The sequence below is a fragment of the Lethenteron reissneri genome, chromosome 30 (assembly GCF_015708825.2).
Source record: "Lethenteron reissneri isolate LAM-NWPU_2019-01 chromosome 30, ASM1570882v1, whole genome shotgun sequence".
Taxonomy (NCBI): domain Eukaryota; kingdom Metazoa; phylum Chordata; class Hyperoartia; order Petromyzontiformes; family Petromyzontidae; genus Lethenteron; species Lethenteron reissneri.
This window is the reverse complement of record NC_083808.1, coordinates 529,859-549,936: the sequence shown is the minus strand read 5'-3', so window position 1 is coordinate 549,936 and position 20,078 is coordinate 529,859. Positions and strand designations below refer to the sequence as shown.

The 20,078-nt window shown below is 50.3% G+C and overlaps 1 protein-coding gene across 3 annotated transcripts in view; it reads right to left on the bottom strand.

Moving 5' to 3' along the window:
- The window catches only part of LOC133349345 (microphthalmia-associated transcription factor-like), a 37,959-nt gene extending 18,052 nt beyond the window's left edge, over nucleotides 1-19,907 (bottom strand). For all 3 annotated transcript variants that reach the window (XM_061562696.1, XM_061562698.1, XM_061562697.1), the window contains exon 1: nucleotides 19,476-19,907. The gene's annotated coding sequence lies outside the window, so the exon portion shown is untranslated. The remainder of the gene's footprint in view (nucleotides 1-19,475) is intronic.
- Between the last annotated feature and the right edge of the window lie 171 nt (nucleotides 19,908-20,078).

The following is a 20,078-nucleotide window of genomic DNA, read 5'->3' as shown; positions in this document are numbered from 1 at the left end:
TTTGTATGTTGCATGAGTTAGTATGGGAGTGAATGTGGAGTTTGTATGTTGTATGAGTTAGTATGGGAGTGAGTGTGGAGTTTGTATGTTGTATGAGTTTGTATGGGAGTGAATGTGGAGTTTGTATGTTGCATGAGTTAGTATGGGAGTGAATGTGGAGTTTGTATGTTGCATGAGTTAGTATGGGAGTGAGTGTGGAGTTTGTATGTTGTATGAGTTTGTATGGGAGTGAGTGTGGAGTTTGTATGTTGCATGAGTTAGTATGGGAGTGAGTGTGGAGTTTGTATGTTGTGTGAGTTTGTATGGGAGTGAATGTGGAGTTTGTATGTTGTATGAGTTTGTATGGGAGTGAATGTGGAGTTTGTATGTTGCATGAGTTAGTATGGGAGTGAATGTGGAGTTTGTATGTTGCATGAGTTAGTATGGGAGTGAATGTGGAGTTTGTATGTTGTGTGAGTTAGTATGGGAGTGAATATGGAGTTTGTATGTTGTATGAGTTAGTATGTTGCATGAGTTAGTATGGGAGTGAGTGTGGAGTTTGTATGTTGATTGAGTTAGTATGGGAGTGAGTGTGGAGTTTGTATGTTGTATGAGTTTATATGGGAGTGAATGTGGAGTTTGTATGTTGCATGAGTTAGTATGGGAGTGAATGTGGAGTTTGTATGTTGCATGAGTTAGTATGGGAGTGAGTGTGGAGTTTGTATGTTGTATGAGTTTGTATGGGAGTGAGTGTGGAGTTTGTATGTTGCATGAGTTAGTATGGGAGTGAGTGTGGAGTTTGTATGTTGTGTGAGTTTGTATGGGAGTGAGTGTGGAGTTTGTATGTTGTATGAGTTCGTATGGGAGTGAGTGTGGAGTTTGTATGTTGCATGAGTTAGTATGGGAGTGAATGTGGAGTTTGTATGTTGTATGAGTTTGTATATTGTGTGAGTTTGTATGGGAGTGAGTGTGGAGTTTGTATGTTGTATGAGTTTGTATGGGAGATGTGTGTGGAGTTTGTATGTTGTATGAGTTTGTATGGGAGTGAGTGTGGAGTTTGTATGTTGTATGAGTTTGTATGGGAGTGAGTGTGGAGTTTGTATGGTGTATGAGTTTGTATGGGAGTGAGTGTGGAGTTTGTATGTTGCATGAGTTAGTATGGGAGTGAGTGTGGAGTTTGTATGTTGCATGAGTTAGTATGGGAGTGAATGTGGAGTTTGTATGTTGTATGAGTTTGTATGGGAGTGAATGTGGAGTTTGTATGTTGTATGAGTTTGTATGTTGCGTGAGTTTGTATGGGAGTGAATGTGGAGTTTGTATGTTGTATGAGTTTGTATGGGAGTGAGTGTGGAGTTTGTATGTTGCATGAGTTAGTATGGGAGTGAGTGTGGAGTTTGTATGTTGCGTGAGTTAGTATTTGAGTGAATGTGGAGTTTGTATGTTGTGTGAGTTTGTATGGGAGTGAATATGGAGTTTGTATGTTGTATGAGTTTGTATGTTGCATGAGTTAGTATGGGAGTGAGTGTGGAGTTTGTATGTTGCATGAGTTAGTATGGGAGTGAGTGTGGAGTTTGTATGTTGCATGAGTTAGTATGGGAGTGAGTGTGGAGTTTGTATGTTGCGTGAGTTAGTATTTGAGTGAATGTGGAGTTTGTATGTTGTGTGAGTTTGTATGGGAGTGAATATGGAGTTTGTATGTTGTATGAGTTTGTATGTTGCATGAGTTAGTATGGGAGTGAGTGTGGAGTTTGTATGTTGCATGAGTTAGTATGGGAGTGGGTGTGGAGTTTGTATGTTGTATGAGTTTGTATGGGAGTGAATGTGGAGTTTGTATGTTGCATGAGTTAGTATGGGAGTGAATGTGGAGTTTGTATGTTGCATGAGTTAGTATGGGAGTGAATGTGGAGTTTGTATGTTGTATGAGTTAGTATGGGAGTGAGTGTGGAGTTTGTATGTTGTATGAGTTTGTATGGGAGTGAATGTGGAGTTTGTATGTTGCATGAGTTAGTATGGGAGTGAATGTGGAGTTTGTATGTTGCATGAGTTAGTATGGGAGTGAGTGTGGAGTTTGTATGTTGTATGAGTTTGTATGGGAGTGAGTGTGGAGTTTGTATGTTGCATGAGTTAGTATGGGAGTGAGTGTGGAGTTTGTATGTTGTGTGAGTTTGTATGGGAGTGAATGTGGAGTTTGTATGTTGTATGAGTTTGTATGGGAGTGAATGTGGAGTTTGTATGTTGCATGAGTTAGTATGGGAGTGAATGTGGAGTTTGTATGTTGCATGAGTTAGTATGGGAGTGAATGTGGAGTTTGTATGTTGTGTGAGTTAGTATGGGAGTGAATATGGAGTTTGTATGTTGTATGAGTTAGTATGTTGCATGAGTTAGTATGGGAGTGAGTGTGGAGTTTGTATGTTGATTGAGTTAGTATGGGAGTGAGTGTGGAGTTTGTATGTTGTATGAGTTTATATGGGAGTGAATGTGGAGTTTGTATGTTGCATGAGTTAGTATGGGAGTGAATGTGGAGTTTGTATGTTGCATGAGTTAGTATGGGAGTGAGTGTGGAGTTTGTATGTTGTATGAGTTTGTATGGGAGTGAGTGTGGAGTTTGTATGTTGCATGAGTTAGTATGGGAGTGAGTGTGGAGTTTGTATGTTGTGTGAGTTTGTATGGGAGTGAGTGTGGAGTTTGTATGTTGTATGAGTTTGTATGGGAGTGAGTGTGGAGTTTGTATGTTGCATGAGTTAGTATGGGAGTGAATGTGGAGTTTGTATGTTGTATGAGTTTGTATGTTGTGTGAGTTTGTATGGGAGTGAGTGTGGAGTTTGTATGTTGTATGAGTTTGTATGGGAGATGTGTGTGGAGTTTGTATGTTGTATGAGTTTGTATGGGAGTGAGTGTGGAGTTTGTATGTTGTATGAGTTTGTATGGGAGTGAGTGTGGAGTTTGTATGGTGTATGAGTTTGTATGGGAGTGAGTGTGGAGTTTGTATGTTGCATGAGTTAGTATGTTGTGTGAGTTTGTATGGGAGTGAATGTGGAGTTTGTATGTTGTATGAGTTTGTATGGGAGTGAATGTGGAGTTTGTATGTTGCATGAGTTAGTATGGGAGTGAATGTGGAGTTTGTATGTTGCATGAGTTAGTATGGGAGTGAATGTGGAGTTTGTATGTTGTGTGAGTTAGTATGGGAGTGAATGTGGAGTTTGTATGTTGTATGAGTTTGTATGGGAGTGAGTGTGGAGTTTGTATGTTGTATGAGTTTGTATGGGAGTGAGTGTGGAGTTTGTATGTTGTATGAGTTTGTATGGGAGTGAGTGTGGAGTTTGTATGTTGTATGAGTTTGTATGGGAGTGAGTGTGGAGTTTGTATGTTGTATGAGTTTGTATGGGAGTGAGTGTGGAGTTTGTATGTTGTATGAGTTTGTATGGGAGTGAGTGTGGAGTTTGTATGTTGTATGAGTTTGTATGGGAGTGAGTGTGGAGTTTGTATGTTGTATGAGTTTGTATGGGAGTGAGTGTGGAGTTTGTATGTTGTATGAGTTTGTATGGGAGTGAGTGTGGAGTTTGTATGTTGTATGAGTTTGTATGTTGCGTGAGTTTGTATGGGAGTGAGTGTGGAGTTTGTATGTTGCATGAGTTTGTATGGGAGTGAGTGTGGAGTTTGTATGTTGTATGAGTTTGTATGTTGTATGAGTTTGTATGGGAGTGAGTGTGGAGTTTGTATGTTGCATGAGTTTGTATGGGAGTGAGTGTGGAGTTTGTATGTTGTATGAGTTTGTATGGGAGTGAGTGTGGAGTTTGTATGTTGCGTGAGTTTGTATGGGAGTGAGTGTGGAGTTTGTATGTTGTATGAGTTTGTATGGGAGTGAGTGTAGAGTTTGTATGTTGCGTGAGTTTGTATGGGAGTGAGTGTGGAGTTTGTATGTTGTATGAGTTTGTATGGGAGTGAGTGTGGAGTTTGTATGTTGTATGAGTTAGTATGGGAGTGAGTGTGGAGTTTGTATGTTGTATGAGTTTGTATGTTGTATGAGTTTGTATGGGAGTGAGTGTGGAGTTTGTATGTTGTATGAGTTTGTATGGGAGTGAGTGTGGAGTTTGTATGTTGTATGAGTTTGTATGTTGTATGAGTTTGTATGTTGTATGAGTTTGTATGTTGTATGAGTTTGTATGTTGTATGAGTTTGTATGTTGTATGAGTTTGTATGTTGTATGAGTTTGTATGTTGTATGAGTTTGTATGTTGTATGAGTTTGTATGTTGTATGAGTTTGTATGTTGTATGAGTTTGTATGTTGTATGAGTTTGTATCGTGCTGTTGGCGAGCGTCTACGCAGGGCGGCACGTGAATTCGACAGGAAAAGAGCGGAGAACAAGAAGGTGAAGAGGTGAGGGGGCGGGGGGCGAGAGAGGGAAATGCACGGGGGGGGGGGGGGGGGGGGGGACTCGGGGAGAAGCGAGAAGGTTCGCACCACCGGTTGGCAACGTGCAGTGCGAAAGAAGTTCAACACACACCACATTTATAAGGTGATGGAGAGTGACCCAGCACTGGCCCCAAGGGGGAAGAGTTGCAATGAGTGCGGACTGCGATGTGCTGTGAGCCGTCCATCAGGCACGCCGTGGTCGCGGTGGAAGGGTTTAAGAAACGATCTCCATTGTTTCTGGTAGGTAGGCGGGTATGTTGGATATAAGGTAGGCGGGTATGTTGGATATAAGGTAGACGGGTAGGTTGGATATAAGGTAGGCAGATAGGTAAACTGGTAGGTAAGTGATAACAATAACATATTGGTAATAATGTCATTAAGCAGGATGGTGCATATACGGTACAGTTGTATAGATAGGTAGGTGTGTAAATCTAGTATTTGTTCTCTTTGGTTCTATAGGTAGTATTTGTTTGCAATAAATTTGCACGTGATAAGCCACTTCATTGGGCTATAATTTGCGACCAGGTCGCTTATTGAAAAAGAACAAGTAAACCCGTAAAAACAACGTTTTTTACTATAAATCCTTTATATGCGTGGCGGCTAGAGTCTTCTCGTCCTCTGGCTTGAAATGGTTGCCACCTATGGGTCAGATGATTGTCTGCCAGTATTAAGCAATTGGTAATTAAATATTTAATTTGTTTTCCCTAAACAGTTTAAAATTTTGGGAATTTTTTTTCACGAACATTAATTGTCTCGCACAACGAGTCTGTGTGGAAAATGTCAGCTCGATTGGATCACGGGAAGTGGGTTCAAAAACGACCGAAAGATTTGCACGGTCGTAAGCAAGCAAGCAAGCACGCAAGCAAGCAAGCGAACTTAATATAAAGGATTTAAAAATATAGCTCAGTGGGCCTTATCTGGTGACATAAAACATAGTTTACATTTTAAATATGTTTTAGTTCAATACAGATAGCCAGGAATATTAGAATGAAGCCAGTTGCATAGTTATGCAGGTATACAGACAGGTGTATAGGTACACTCAACATCGCCTTGCTAGGCACGCTGAGGAGAGCCTTGCGGAGTCCCAAATGCAGTTTCAGGAAAGTGCGGTCCTGCACAGATGCCATATTTTCTGTCGGTCTGCTACAGCAGAGGTGTAGGGAATTCCAACAAGACCTGCATCTCTGCTTTATTGACCTGGTCAAGGCCTATGATACCATCAGTAGGCCTGGGCTCTATGTTGTTCTTCGTGCTTTCAGAGTCCCTGTTCTTCTGCTCACGATCATTAAGGACCTTCATGTTGGTGAGCAGGCCCGTGTAAAACTACGTGGCCGGGAGTCGGAGCCATTCCCTGTACACCTTGGGGTGCGACAGGGATGTTCTCTGGCTCCCGCATTATTTAACATCTATTTCGACCACGTCGTTCGTGAAGCCTTCAACAACTGTACTGGAGGAATTTCCATCTGGTACAGATACAATGGGAGGCTGATCAATACCCGGGTGCAGTTAAGGGATGGCTCCCTATATGTATGCCGATGATCTGGCAATTGCTGCTCACTCAGAGGAGGAGTTGGAGGCGCTGCTGCTGAACCTGGAGCTTGCCACTAAGAGGCGGGGCCTTACCATCAGCCCCACCAAAACTAAGCACCTGCCTGGGTATTTTGTACCATCGGACACTCCACCCCCACAACTCCCAATTGGTGATAGTGCAGTTGTGGAGAGAGTGGAGAGTTTTCCATACCTGGGCAATGTGCACATGACCGGCTCCGGTTTAACAGCAGAGATCTCACTCCGAATCAGTCGAGCGGCATTATCTTTTAATTTGTTGTGTAACGCTGTGTGGAAGCTACCTGGTCTGTTGCTCCGCACGAAGCTTCAGGTCTTCTCGGCCACGGTCATTCTCTCCCTTCTCTACGGTTGCGAAACGTGGACCCGCCTAATTGAACATCTTCACTGGTTAGAAACATTTAGGCTGGCCTGCCTACGATCCATCCTGGGTTTAACCAGGCTGGATTGTGTGAGGAGCTCACACATCCTTGAAAGATCTGGACAAAGTCCCATCAGTGAGCTCCTCTGGCAGGCAGGGCTGCGTTGGCTGGGCCATGTAGCCCGCATGCCTAAACAGCTTTTGTTCGGCCGGATCGAGGGGGCTAAACGGGCCTGGCACGAGCTAGAGAAGAGGATGGAGTGATGTGGTACAGGAGGATGTGGAGCTGAGTGGACTTGCCGATGACTGGTACCAGCGGTGTCAAGATCGGCCTCTGTGGAGGAGGCTCGTGAAGGACGCTACTGGGCAATTTGAGGCAGTCGCCCTCCAACAACAACGGAGGGCGGAAGAGCGACGCTCACAACAACGAGCGGAGCGCCGGGTGGCTAAACCACAGCAAGTTGGCACAGTAGGGGGCACATGTGGTGTATCAGCCAGTCGTCTCAGTCAGTCGACCTGTGGCATCTGGGTCTGCCCCGTGACCTCTTACAAGCGGGCGTTCGACACTTCACGTGACCTCAAGGTACACATTGCCTGGCACAAGCGTCGTGGTGACGTCACCGCCACTTAGTGGCGAATGGCGGTTGTTGTATAGGTATACAGGTACCCAGGCAGGTGTACAGGTAGGCATGTGTATAGATGTAGCCAACTACGCTAATCGGATATAGGTATGGTATAGGTATGAAGGCTGGCGTATCATTATTCAAGGTTTGCAAGCAGATGTATCAGTATACACAGGTAAGTGTACAGGCAGGTGTGCCCCGAGGCGCCTGGCTCGGAGGCGGTGTCCCTGCGAGGCCTCCCCAGGCCAATCACCGCGCGCGACCTTCACGAGTCCTGGAGGGGGGCTAGGGGGGAGGAGCCGGTAGGTGGGGGGGGGGAAGTGGAGGGAGGTGCGGGGGGGCTGTTCTGCTCCGGTGACCCTGGCCCCGCTCCCACAGTCGGGTAAGCGGTGTTCCCCCCACATCCCCCAACCCCCAACCCCCCCAATCCCACACCCCCAAACCCCCCACACCCCCAACCGATATTTGCCTCCCATCAACACACCTCTCACGCCTTTACCCACAGAGACAAAGATTCCCCGTGCAGCCGTATAGACTGCACAGGGCAAGTGCTGTTAAGCGAGCACTCATTAAGGCTGACATAGCCACCTTTGTCTCCCTAGTGCGAGTGTTTACGTGCCTAACCGTGTCTACGTTGCAGGTCAAGGCGACCTCCGGTAGACCCAGAGTTGGTTGGGACAACACGGGCCTCTGACGTTAGCTGCGAGTCAAACTCGGGTAGCCACGATGTTTAAAATACAATCGACTTGCTAGATGTGGTTGTGAGGATTTCGCTTCAACTCACCCACGGCGAGTGAGCTGAAACAACCATGTGTGTCTGTGTCGGGTGCTGGAGGCTTCTCATTGACACAAGTCGTCAGGGTTGACGATGTCAGCGACGAGAGCAGGTGACCGAGGCAGGCATTGGAGTGGCATTCAGAGGTCAAGGTCAAGGGCAGGCCTACAGCCAGAGACCGTGGCGGTCATGATGATCACCACGACGACGATGAGACTGTCAGAGCGTGTTCCTTGGAGGTCGGCTGTGGACTTTATTGGCATGTTATGATGACGCTCGTTTACCCAGGAAACTCTCATCAATGAGTCTCAAGACTCGTTTGCAATCAGGATCGTGCCAAATTTCGCAGCAGGGGGCGATGTTGTTGCTGCTGTGTGTGATCTCAATTGCGTAGTTGCCGGGTAATGTTTCAACATCGCGATGTTTTGTCCATCACTGTACCAGTTACAATGCCCACGATGTTGTTAGCTATGAGAGGGAACCCGATAATCTTGAGAAAACCCCCTTGCAAAGAACAGTGGGAGAGAACAAACAAACTCCACTCAAGCGCCCGAGTGGGGGATCGAACCCAGTTCCTTTTTTGCTGCGGGCACGAGGTTGACCGCTGCGCCACGCTCCCACAACAGCCGAGCTGTCTCGCAGAATCGACACTGGATATCAAAACCGGTGCAGAGTTGTTGCTTGTACTAAATCAATGCTGCGATTGGGCACTCACAGAATGGATTAGTAGGCCTGCTCGTCTATTATGTTAATATCTGGCAGTGATGGCCACAGTGTGGTGTGGTTAGGTGGTGGGTGGTGTGGTTAGGTGGTGGGTGGTGTGGTTATGTGGTCGGTGGTGTGGTGGTGGCATCGCCGACGTTGGCCGTGATGTAACTCTTCACGGCTGCCTCTTGGAATTTGTCATTAATCCCAGATGGTGGAGTCGTGCCAGTGGTGAGTCGGCGTGCCGCTTCCACACTTGGAGGTGTCATCACAGACTTGCCTCGGCTCCCCATCCATACGGAGCCATAAACACGAACGACGAAGCTCTCTCTCTCTCTCCTGCCTATAATAACTCGTTTCTTTGAAAGCGAATATCCAATCAACAACAAAAAAAATCGGCTTCAGTTCAGCAGCACCGATCTGCGTGTCTCTAAACAATACTCACGCAGGCAACCTGCTGCCTCCTTGCCATATCTGTCCCTCCACGTCAAAAACACATTTTGTCCACCCATCAGACAAACACACGGCCTTCTGGGAGTGCATCATGCCTGCAACATTTGGTTAATACGGTAGAGCACTGACACAACTCTGAACCGGTTTCGACATTCAGTGTATCATCAGTGTGACTTGTACGTGTTTTGGTACAAAGCATAAACATTGACCCAAAACGTCAACACTAGGGCATGGGTAGTTAGGCGTGTGACTATTGGGTGATGAATAGATGAATAGAGATTCGAATAAGGTATGCTGTTGATTGTTTACGATGTGTGTGAATTTTGCAATCGGGCTACTGGAATGAACGACATTGGTACAAACACAGAAAACCAATAAAAACGACAGTACAGATGAGACGGAATAAACGAGGCAGACGATACAAACGAGGCAGAACAGTCGAGACAAAAACGATCGACGATTGAATCATTGTGGGCAATGCAGTGAGTCACTGGGGGTGTCGCGTGAACCCAGGCACCCTGCCCCACCCCCACACGCTCGTGAGCTGATGTCACGGTCCCGTTATACCCCGAGACACACAGCGACAATAACCCCGGGGAACACGGGGAGACTCGCACAGAGACCCATAGACTCAGATGTAGACCCGTCGACTTATATAGACACCTACAGATTCGCATAGATTTAACATAAGCATATTATATGGGCATAATTAGCGTAGCTAATTAAGAAAAGATTTGCCCACGCACAGTTCAATAAATCTGCGTACAGTATAGTTATGCTGTACCCATAAGGGGGGTGATAGGGGCGGGGTGACTGGAGGTGGAGGTGAACGGGGAGGTGAGAGATTGGGTGGGTGGCGGTGTGGGTGAGTGATGGTGTGGGTGGATGAGTGGTGGGGTGGGTGAGTGGTGGGGTGGGTGGTGGGTGAGTGGTGGTGTGGGTGGGGTGTGGGTGGATGAGTGGTGGTGTGAGTGGTGGGGTGGGTGAGTTGTGGTGTGGGTGGGTGAGTGGTGGGTGAGTGGTGGGGTGGGTGGGTGAGTGGTGGGTGAGTGGTGGGTGAGTGAGTGGTGGGTGAGTGGTGGGTGAGTGGTGGGGTTAGTGGTGAGGTGAGTGAGTGGTGGGTGAGTGGTGGGTGAGTGGTGGGGTGGGTGAGCGGTGGGTGAGTGGTGGGTGAGTGGGTAAGTGGTGGGTGAGTGGTGGGGTGGGTGAGTGGTGGGTGAGTGGTGGGTGAGTGGTGGGTAGGTGAGTGGTGGGTGAGTGGTGGGGTGAGTGAGTGGTGAGTGAGTGGTGGGAGAGTGGTGGGGTGGGTGAGTGGTGGGTGAGTGGTGGGTGAGTGGCGGTGTGGGTGAGTGGTGGGTGAGTGGTGGGTGATTGGCGGTGAGGGTGAGTGGTGGGTGAGTGGTGGTGTGGGTGAGTGGTGGGGTGAGTGGTGGGTGAGTGGTGGCTGAGTGGTGGGTGAGTGGTGGGGTGAGTGAGTGGTGGGTGAGTGGTGGGGGAGTTGGTTTACCTACCTGCTCAAGAGTAACACAGTCAGCAGTCCCTACACTGCACCTGGGTAGGATTCCAGGCCACAGCTAACGTCAGTAGCGAATGATATCTGCATCCAGTTGGCTGTCCCTCCACATCAAAGTATTTTCTCAACAAACAAACAAAATCCACATCCCATCGCCCACAAGGCGTTCTGGGAGTATGTAGCAGCAGAATCAGTTCAACACAGGTGCACTCTGGGTTCATCATTGTCGTCAGGCAGTGTCTCGTCAGCAGGGCCAGACTCGCTTGAACCATTGCTGGTGAAATTCCAGATGTGTCTAGGCAAGGGCCAACTCTGTAAGATAGCGTTCGACGCCAAACTATGTAAGAGCAGGACCTTCTTAAAAAGTGTTCCTGAGACTCAGTGAAGCTGGAGCGAGGGATTTGTGTACCCTGCCTCTTCACGCTGCTGCTGCTGTTGACTGATGTTGTTTACTCCGTTAATGGGCCACGTGGAAACTGGGGTCTCAGCCAATGAAGCTGTCAGGAGCGCGTGATTGTCACTCGTGCTCAGACAAGCTGCAGATGCGTCCGTCCCCTCCCCTCATCCTCCACACCCCTCCCCTCATCCCCCACTTCCCCCTCCCCCCGGTCCCCCACCTCCAGCTCCCCCCGGTCCCCCACCTCCCCCTCCCCCCGGTCCCCCACCTCCCCCTCCCCCCGGTCCCCTACTTCCCCCTCGCTCCGCTGTGGCAAGGGAAGCTCTGGCTGCGTAGTGTGTCAATGTTTATGTTTCAATGTGTGTCACGATGTGTTTGTGTGCCTGGGTGTATCTGTCTGTGTGTGTCTGTGCAGAAGTTCCCATACCTGGGCAGTGTGCTCCGGTTAGGAAGCAGGGTTCTCACTCCGAATCAATCGAGCGGCATTATCTTTTCATTGGCTGCGTAACGCTGTGTGGAAGCGACCTACCTGGTTTGTTGCTCCGCACAAAGCTCTCAGTCATCGAGGCCACAGTTATGCCCCGCTTATCTATGCTTGCGACACGTGGACCCAAGGCCGTAATTATAATATATATTGGGGGGGGAAACACATCCCCCCCTAATATTAAAATATGCTCAAAATGTCCCCCAAAATATATTGCTATTAAAACATTTGCTATGCTATTGTATGAGAAGCTCACAGTTCCTTGAAAAGTCTGGACACAAATCCATCGGTGAGCTCCTCCGGCAGGCGAGGCTGCATTTGTTGGGTCATGTGGCCCGCATACCAAATCACCACATACCCAAGCAGCTTTTGTTTGACCAAACAGAGGGAACCAAATAGCCGCAACACGTGTTAGAGAAGAGATGGACTGATGCAGTACAGAAGGACGTGGAACTGAGTGGATTTGCTGATGACTGGTACCAGCGGTGTCAGGATCGGCCTCTATGGAGGAGAATCGTGAAGAACACCCCCTGGGCAGTTTGGGGCAGCCACCCTCCAAACAGCGGAGGGTAGAGGAGCAACGCTCAAAACAACGATCGGGGTGCTGGGCGGCTTCAATGCAGCACGTTGGCACAGTAGGGTCTGTGCCGTGACCTCCTGCCGGCGCGAGCCTTCGCCACTTCAAGTGGACATAGCCTAGCACAATCGCCGTGGTGACGTCACCGCTGCTTATTGGCAAACTGCGGTTGATGTGCGAGGAGCGGTGGCATGGTGGTTAGCGCACTGCACCGCAAACGTGACGAAAATCTGAAGCGGTACTGGGCCTCTCCGAGGTTGACTCCACATGAGTGCCTTGTGCAGTGTGTGTTAAACATCAACACTGGGAGAGACAAAGGCGTCCGGGCGTGTTGCTGGCCACCCACCCCCTATCGCCGAGACAGGATTGTGCCGTGCCGGTCTTAATAAGTGCTGCTCGCTAACAGCACTTACCCCCATCAGGCTGCTCGAGGCTACGCGGGGGAGGAGGGACCGTCGTGTTGTCGCTGCATGCTGCGCACGTGTCGTGATTATCTCTGCCCTCGTCCGCACCCGCGCGCGCGTGGAGATAACGCGATGGTGCCGGGAATTCTCGCTCTCGCCGGAGAATATTTGCATCGGCGTGCGGTCCACATTAAAATTTCCTCTTCTTCGCTGCAATTTCATAGATTTCATTTGGCTCATCGTGCGAAGGCCAGAGGCCATTTGTAGCTCCGATTCTAAGATAATGGCATGTTAATTTTAATCAACTCCAAAAAAAAACTTTGATTACAATTTGTATTATTGTCTTCATTTTTCCATGGCGTTAAATCTCCTGATGATGTCAACATCGTCAGTCGTGGTAATAGCAGCCACGGTAGCATATACACAATCATCGTCAGCAGTATTGTCACCACAAGCACCATCATCACCACCATCATCTACCCATGACCCTACAGCCGACTCCAAAGACTTCTGGCTTCAGCCCCCCCCCCCCCCCCCCAGTCTCGCCCCCCGCCCCTCGCCCCCCCCAGAACGTCTGGAGTTCATCCAGCAGTGGATAGATCACAACCCTCCTCTGGGGTCAAACCTCCGGCTATGGTGGTGCAATGGTAAGACTGGTCCCCAGCATAGGAACGTGGAATTCCAGCGTTGGTCCTCTGTGCTCGTTTGAACAGGGAGACAGTGCGGGGAGACAGAGCGGAGAGGCGGAGCGAGGAGACGGAGCGTGGAGACGATGTAGGGAGACAATGTCACGAGGTTTCTAGAAAGCCACGTGACACCGCGGTAGATCTGTTGCAAGATAAACACAACCACGTGGCTTTATTGCTCGGGATGAGTAGAACATAATGCAGCATTGGGGATACAAAGGTGGCACGGCGCGGTGCTGCTAGCCACCCACCTCCTCGTGTGCCTTGTCGGACTCAATAGGTGCTCACTAAACGCACTTGCCCAAGAAGTTTGTCGAACGCTCTCAGGGGAACCTTTGTGTGTATGTTTGGCTGCTTGTGCATCTGTGTGGGTGTGTGTGTGACGGTGTACATGGGGCATAAATCCGTTCTGTGCGTATCTAAGCGCCACGCTCTATATTTAACCATCAACAGCACTCGAGGGCGTGTGCCGAGTTATTTCTCTGCCTGAAATGCACGGGGAGGGGGGTGGGGGCTGGAGGGGATGTGGGGGGGGGGCCCTGGGGCTCTGGTGAGATCGCGCCCCCGTCCATGCGGTGCTGGAGAGTGGTGGTGTTATGATTATGAACATCATCATCATAATCCCTTCTTATTTACACCCCGGGGCATTTTTACACGCGGGGATCTTAAGATTTAAAAACCTCAGTGCACCCTGGTCTAAATTGAAATTCCGCATTACCATGGCGGGTCCGTACGATCAGTCGAAACATATTGCAGCCCAGCCGAATAATGCAACAGGGGACGTGTTACTCAGCAGTGGTTCATGTTCGTGACGCTGTTGCTTTTCCTCCCATTTCCATTTGCTTCACTGCTGCACTTATCTGTTTATTTGTCATGTGGCTCTCCAGGTCACTCTCGTGAATGAGACTCGCCTTGGGGAGACAAACATGAGCGGTTATAGGTAGACTCAGCCGTAACTGAGTGCCTGGTGCGATGAAGAATCATAATCTGTAGTGAAACTGGCGGAATCCGATCAACTATAAAGCAATTTATAAAGTTCAGCACTGGGGAGACAAAGGCGGCCAGGAGAAGATACGGTCACACTACACCCTCGGCCTTCACAGGTGATCGCTAACAAAAGTTGCCCCACTTGTCCATTAAAGGCCATAGGGGGATATGTGTCTTTGTACATCTGTGTATGAGTGTATCTGTGAATGAGTGTATCTGTGTATGTATCTTTACAATATATATTTACGCATGTGTGTGTGCGTGTCTGTGCATGTGTGTGCTGCTGGCCGGTCCTGGGCCTCCCCTAGGTTGACTCAGCCTGAAATGAGTACCTAGTGTGTAAATATCGTCACGAGAGAGACAAAGGCGGCTGGGCGTGGTGCTTCCCACCCACCCTCTCGTGTACCGTGCCGCCCTTCACGGGTGCTATTCGCTAACCGCCCTTGCCCCAACAGCCTTTGGAGGCTAGAATGTGGATCTTTATCTCTGGTTGAAGCGTGTACAACTATGCACACGGTGACTCATGCTCACGATTATGAGTTTGCTAAGTGCACGAGGCGATGATATCCAGTGGGACCCACATCCACGCTCTGCGGGCCAGATGTATCCACTGCTGGCTTGGTGCGGGGGGGGAGGGGGAGGCAGGGAGAGAGGGAAGAGAGTGGGGAGGGACACCATGGGGGGATGTAAAGTCAACTGTCCGAGATCAAGAAGCAATCGTCTTCAGGATGAGCAGGTGAAGCCGAGAGCGGGTTGTGTAACACTAATGCTTTGTGATAAGAAACTCATGTCGAAACTGGCGCGGAGTTTGTGTTGAACCCGTGCTGCTGCTGCTGATGAGATGTACGCCCATTGTTTTACGTGGAGGGGCAGATCTGTGGAGTCAAATGGCTTATTTACTGTTTAAGACACAGTTGTTGAGCGCAGGCCCAACGACCGCAAACGTCAAGCAGCCAGTAACAAACAGCACCATCAAGGTTGTAAAAGAAAAGAGAGCGGTCGGTAAACGTCTCTTGAATTGAGCAGGGCTATCATAATAACACGGGCCCGGGAGGAAGAGAGAGACGACGACGACGACGACGGTGATGGTGGTGGTGATGGTGTTGATGGTGTTGATGGTGTTGATGGTGGGAGAGGGAATTCCAAAGTGGATGAGTGTGGGGTAACAAGCAGAGAGAGAGAGAGAGTGGTGAAGTGACCTGCACAGAGACACGCCATTCCTAGAATGTCTCCAGCTGAAGCGTTAACTTGTAGGCGAACAGTTAGTCGATGTTTGGTAACAGACAAAGCCTTACAAAAGCGCGGCCCTGAAATTCCCCACTCACCCCCTGCTAGCGGGAGGGCGTCTACCGGCGGGAGAGCCGCTGGGGACGGTCCATCGGAGCTCTCATGCACGCTGGCCCCCTGGGAACGGATGGCAGTGCCCTCGCTTTACACCCAGCAGCCCTTTCAACTGCCGCGCCCGGAGAACGAACCGGCGACGTGAGCACTGCAGGTTACGTGTGCGGAGCATCGCACCACGACAGCTTTCCCCACTGCCGGATCGACTTCACCATCAAGCAACGTGGGTGATTGGTGATCCAGTACTCACTGATGCGCTCCAATCACTCGCTCACTCATCGGCGCTCCGCCACCTCCTCATCAATCTGCCATCGCTACTACTTCTGCTACCATAGTTACTGTTCCCGAGAACTTCACTCATCTTTCATTCCTCCGCCCGGGTTGAGCACTCGGTCTATAAGATACATACCACGATGTTGTCCAACCACCACACTACAGGTCACAATAATTCACTCACCCATGAATTCACTCACTCAACGATTAATTCACTTACTAACTCACTCACCCACTCACCCACTCACTCACCCACTCACTCACCCACTCACTCACCCACTCACTCACCCACTCACTCACCCACTCACTCACCCACTCACTCACCCACTCACTCACCCACTCACTCACCCACTCACTCACCCACTCACTCACCCACTCACTCGCCACACTGAAACTCACAATACTCTGAGCCCCGGGTAGGAACACTGAATCATAAGAATGCCCATGATGCCAGCTTCTGGCTCGCTGAGCCATAGTAATCTCAATATCTTGGTGACACTAACTTGTGACGTGATGACTACCGTAGCATATTAATATAGTATGCAAAATAATGATGACTACCTGAGTCATGACCACCGACTTACACCATGAGTACACAACAGACTGTTCTGTGTACTAAGGTATATGTTGACATTCTTTCGCACCGTATGTAGCCAACTGTGCGAATCGGACGTTTGAGGAAATGGCCCTTATTCAGTGAGTTCCACTTGTGTCACAAGCTTAAAATACAAAACTCTGTCACTACCAATCTGTGTAGTAGTCTACACGACGTCTTAGTCACGGGGGGGATTGTTTGACCGTACTTCACCGCGCTGGTCAGCGCAAGTTGTTGAAGCGTGGATGAGGCCAGGACCAGTTCCGATGTCGTTCGCCACTGATGTTAGCCGTGGGCAACTCAGGTCAATGGTGGAACGCTCTCCCAGCCTCGATGGGAAACGCGGCGCCAGTCTCAGCTGATTCTGAATCGCGAATGAAGGCGCGCGCACCCCACGCGCGCTGCTACGGCGAGAGCGCGCGACCCGGCGGAGGGTACCTCCTCGACTTGACTTGCGTGTTCATTTACATGTTTGACTGCGTGCGATATTCACTGTGTAGATGCAAACTGCGTCAGTGAGAGATAGACATGTTTGTAGACGCATTTGTCAAGTGTGTGGATGTGTGTCTGTCTATCCAGCGGTGGTGTAGCGGTTAGCGCGCTGCACTACGCAACCGGTAACCCGAGTTCGATTCCCGCTCACGGCCAACACCGGTGACAATTATATGAACCGATCCTGGACCTCCCCTCGTTCGACTCAGCCTCAAATGAGTACCTGGTGCATGTGTAAACATCGCCACTGGGAAGACAAAGGCCTTCATAGGTGCTCGCTAACAGCACTTGTCCCAACAGTCTGTTAAGGCTATACGGAGGATCTTTGCCTGACAGAAATACACAGAGACCAGACACAAAGACGTGGAGGTACACTTAGATACAAGACCGATAATATAGAGACGAGATACACCTAGATGCGGGAGAGCCCGACACAGAGAGATGGAGAGACACACGCAGACACAAGAGAGACACAAGAGAGACACACGCAGACACAAGAGAGACACACGCAGACACAAGAGAGACACAAGATCGAGAATGTTGCGGCTCCCCTAAATCTGCCTGTCAGAATGAAGGAATCGATGACGGTGGCGGTATCAGGGTGGCACGTGTAGGCCAGCGAGGCGCGTTATGTAAGCGTGTGTATTTACATCGAGAGGGAGAGCGGGTGGTGTTCCAAGGGAGTTGGTGCGCATATTTGGATCGCGCTGTGCGCCCGATCTCCCTCGCCCATGTCTTTTCCTCCTCTCCCGTCTCCCTCCCTCTCCAACGTCCCTCCCTCAACCATCTCCCTCCCTCTCCCGATCTCTCTCAATCTCCCAGCCCTGTCGCCCAGACACCTGTTGCTTTCATTCTGCGCGCACCTCCAAACCACGCGAACCTCCTCCGCGCCACAGCCACAAACAAACCATCAACACACGCATCAATTACACCGTGGCCTTCGTAGTGAATACAAATATTAAATATGCGACGTGTCGGGCAATGGCCCTTCTTCATAGCACTTAGAGACACGAAACCCCAAGGAGAGCCTCACTGAGTCTGAAGTCGTGTTCGCATGAGGGTCCTGCTGCTACACGGAGATATTTGGCCACGACTTCCATAAACGAGTGGCTTCAAGTGCGCAAAGAAGCGCGGAGAGACGCACGCTCGGGATGACGCACCAGAGTAGAGCAGACGGACCAATGAGAGACCTCGATCACAATGGACACGGCATGGCTCGACTGGACGATATCCGATGGGCTAGAGTGGTGATGGAATGGTAGCCAAAGGGGTGGAAAACTCCTTCCAAGAGATGGATCAATGAATTCGGCTCATGCGACAAAAGTTATATGGATTGTGTAATCCCAGGACTGTGAGGGGGTGATGACAGCATGGGGACGTTTTCATCCAGCAGTGGATATGTCATAGCTTATGATGATGACGATGACTTCATGTGTAGGTGGAAACCGGAGGGTCGGTCATGGGGGTAGTTTGACGACGCTTCTCACCATGGTCATTGCGGGTTGGCTTGGTGACGGTGGAGGGGAGGGAGGTTGATAAGAGCAGCTCACACATCACTCACCGCGCTCTGTACGAGGATTCATATTCGAAGCTCTGCACAGATTGATTCAAAAGTACATTTCCGCACTACCATTTCATGGTTACCAAGCCGACAACGCCTGTTATTCAAATGTAGTTTCTCAATACAAGTACTAACCAGGCCCAACATTCCGGCTTATCTTCTGAGATCCGGTGTGTGTTTGAGTTATGGTGTGTGTGTGTCTCTGCCACGTGCCCATGTATTCACACAAACACTTCCAAACACTCACACACGCACACACAGAGACAAAGATCCCCCGTGTAGCATTAACAGACTGTCGGGAGGGGCAAGTGCTGTTAGCGAGCACCGATGAAGTCCGACACGGCACACGAGGGGGTGAGTGGCCAGCACCACGCCCGGACGCCTTTGTCTCCAAAGACACAAACAAAGGCACACACGCACACTCCGCGGCACGCACGGGTGTGGAACGTGGCAAAAACATATTTGTGGACAACACAAACAGACACCCCATTCTAACTCACTGACACACAAGGACAAATTGAAAGATCCCAGCGAGCAGCACCTATGCAGGGCCGGAACGGCACACGAGGGGGGGGGGGGCAACACCACGTCCGGTCGCAATCTAGGCTGAGTCGACCTAGGGGAGGCCCAGGACCGGTTCAGATAATCGTCACTGCTGCTGACCGTGAGCAGGAATCGACTCGGTCGTCGGGTTCGCAGCGCAGCGCGCTCACCGCTGCACCACCGCTCCCCACTGCGATTGTCAACAAACCCCGCTGACTGACGCTGCTTGATGTACACTGACGTTCGGCTGCATATAAACGAGGGTTGGTGGATCACGCAGAGAATTTTCGAAACGCCCCATTCCGCTGTCCTGCGAAATGGTAGTCCGTGAGATAGATGTCAGTCGAGCAAGCGGGTTCGTGAACCCGTCTGTACGGACCTCTGAGTGAGTGTGTGTGTATGAGAGCGTAACCCCTGATAGACAGCGCGGTGAGCATTCTCGTGGTCTCCTCTTTCACGACGCCAAACAACTGGGAACAACAATAACAGCAGCTATAAATAAGTCAGGCAACCATCTCAATGGGGCAGGACCCTCCCGACAAAGAACCTTGAGACTTAGCGAGGCTTTCCCGCATACATACATCGCATTGTTATATTATTATTGATCACCGTGACCCTCACCGTGTGTCGCGGACTGCCGGCGGACGGCACGCGCGAGATGTCGCACGAGCCGATGCTGCGCTCATGCCCTATGCAGAGTACAGTGCCATCGTGAAGGTCACAAGCGCACACTCGCCGGACCTTACCGCCCTTTCTTGATGCCGATCAAGGCAGGCCGCTGTCCCACCGGCCAGCCGACTGTTCGAGTGGCCAGCCAGCCAGTTGACCGGTCACTTGTCCAGGATAAGTTGGTTATCTCCAGCAGCAGCAGCAGCAGTAGCCAGTGCGAAGTTCCTCTGATGAACAATTATCTTGTCCCCCCGGCTGAGATGTCGTGGGCGCGCGATTCGCTTTCTGAACAGAAGCGTTCAGCCACGTTGTGATGTCTCCGAGTGAGTGAGTGCGTGTGGAGAGTGAGTGCGTGTGGAGAGTGAGTGGCTGATAGAGAGTGCGAGTGAGTCGCAGAGCACCATAAACACGCGCACACGTGACGTTGCGGATGACGGGGCAGGGAGGGCGCGTGCTGCGTGTGTGTGTGCAGGGGCAAGGGCATGCGCGCGTGTGTGTGTGAGTGTGTGCCAGGGGGCTACACGCAGGGTAGACGGGAAGAGAACGAGCGGAGGAGGAGGAGGATGGGAGGCGGCGGCTGTGGGGGCTAGGCGAGTGGGCGTGATTGGGGTGTGGAGAGGGGTCCACCGAGTCCCCGTGCGCGCTGCGAGCAGCCGGCGCAGGGCCCTGCGCCCACGGCA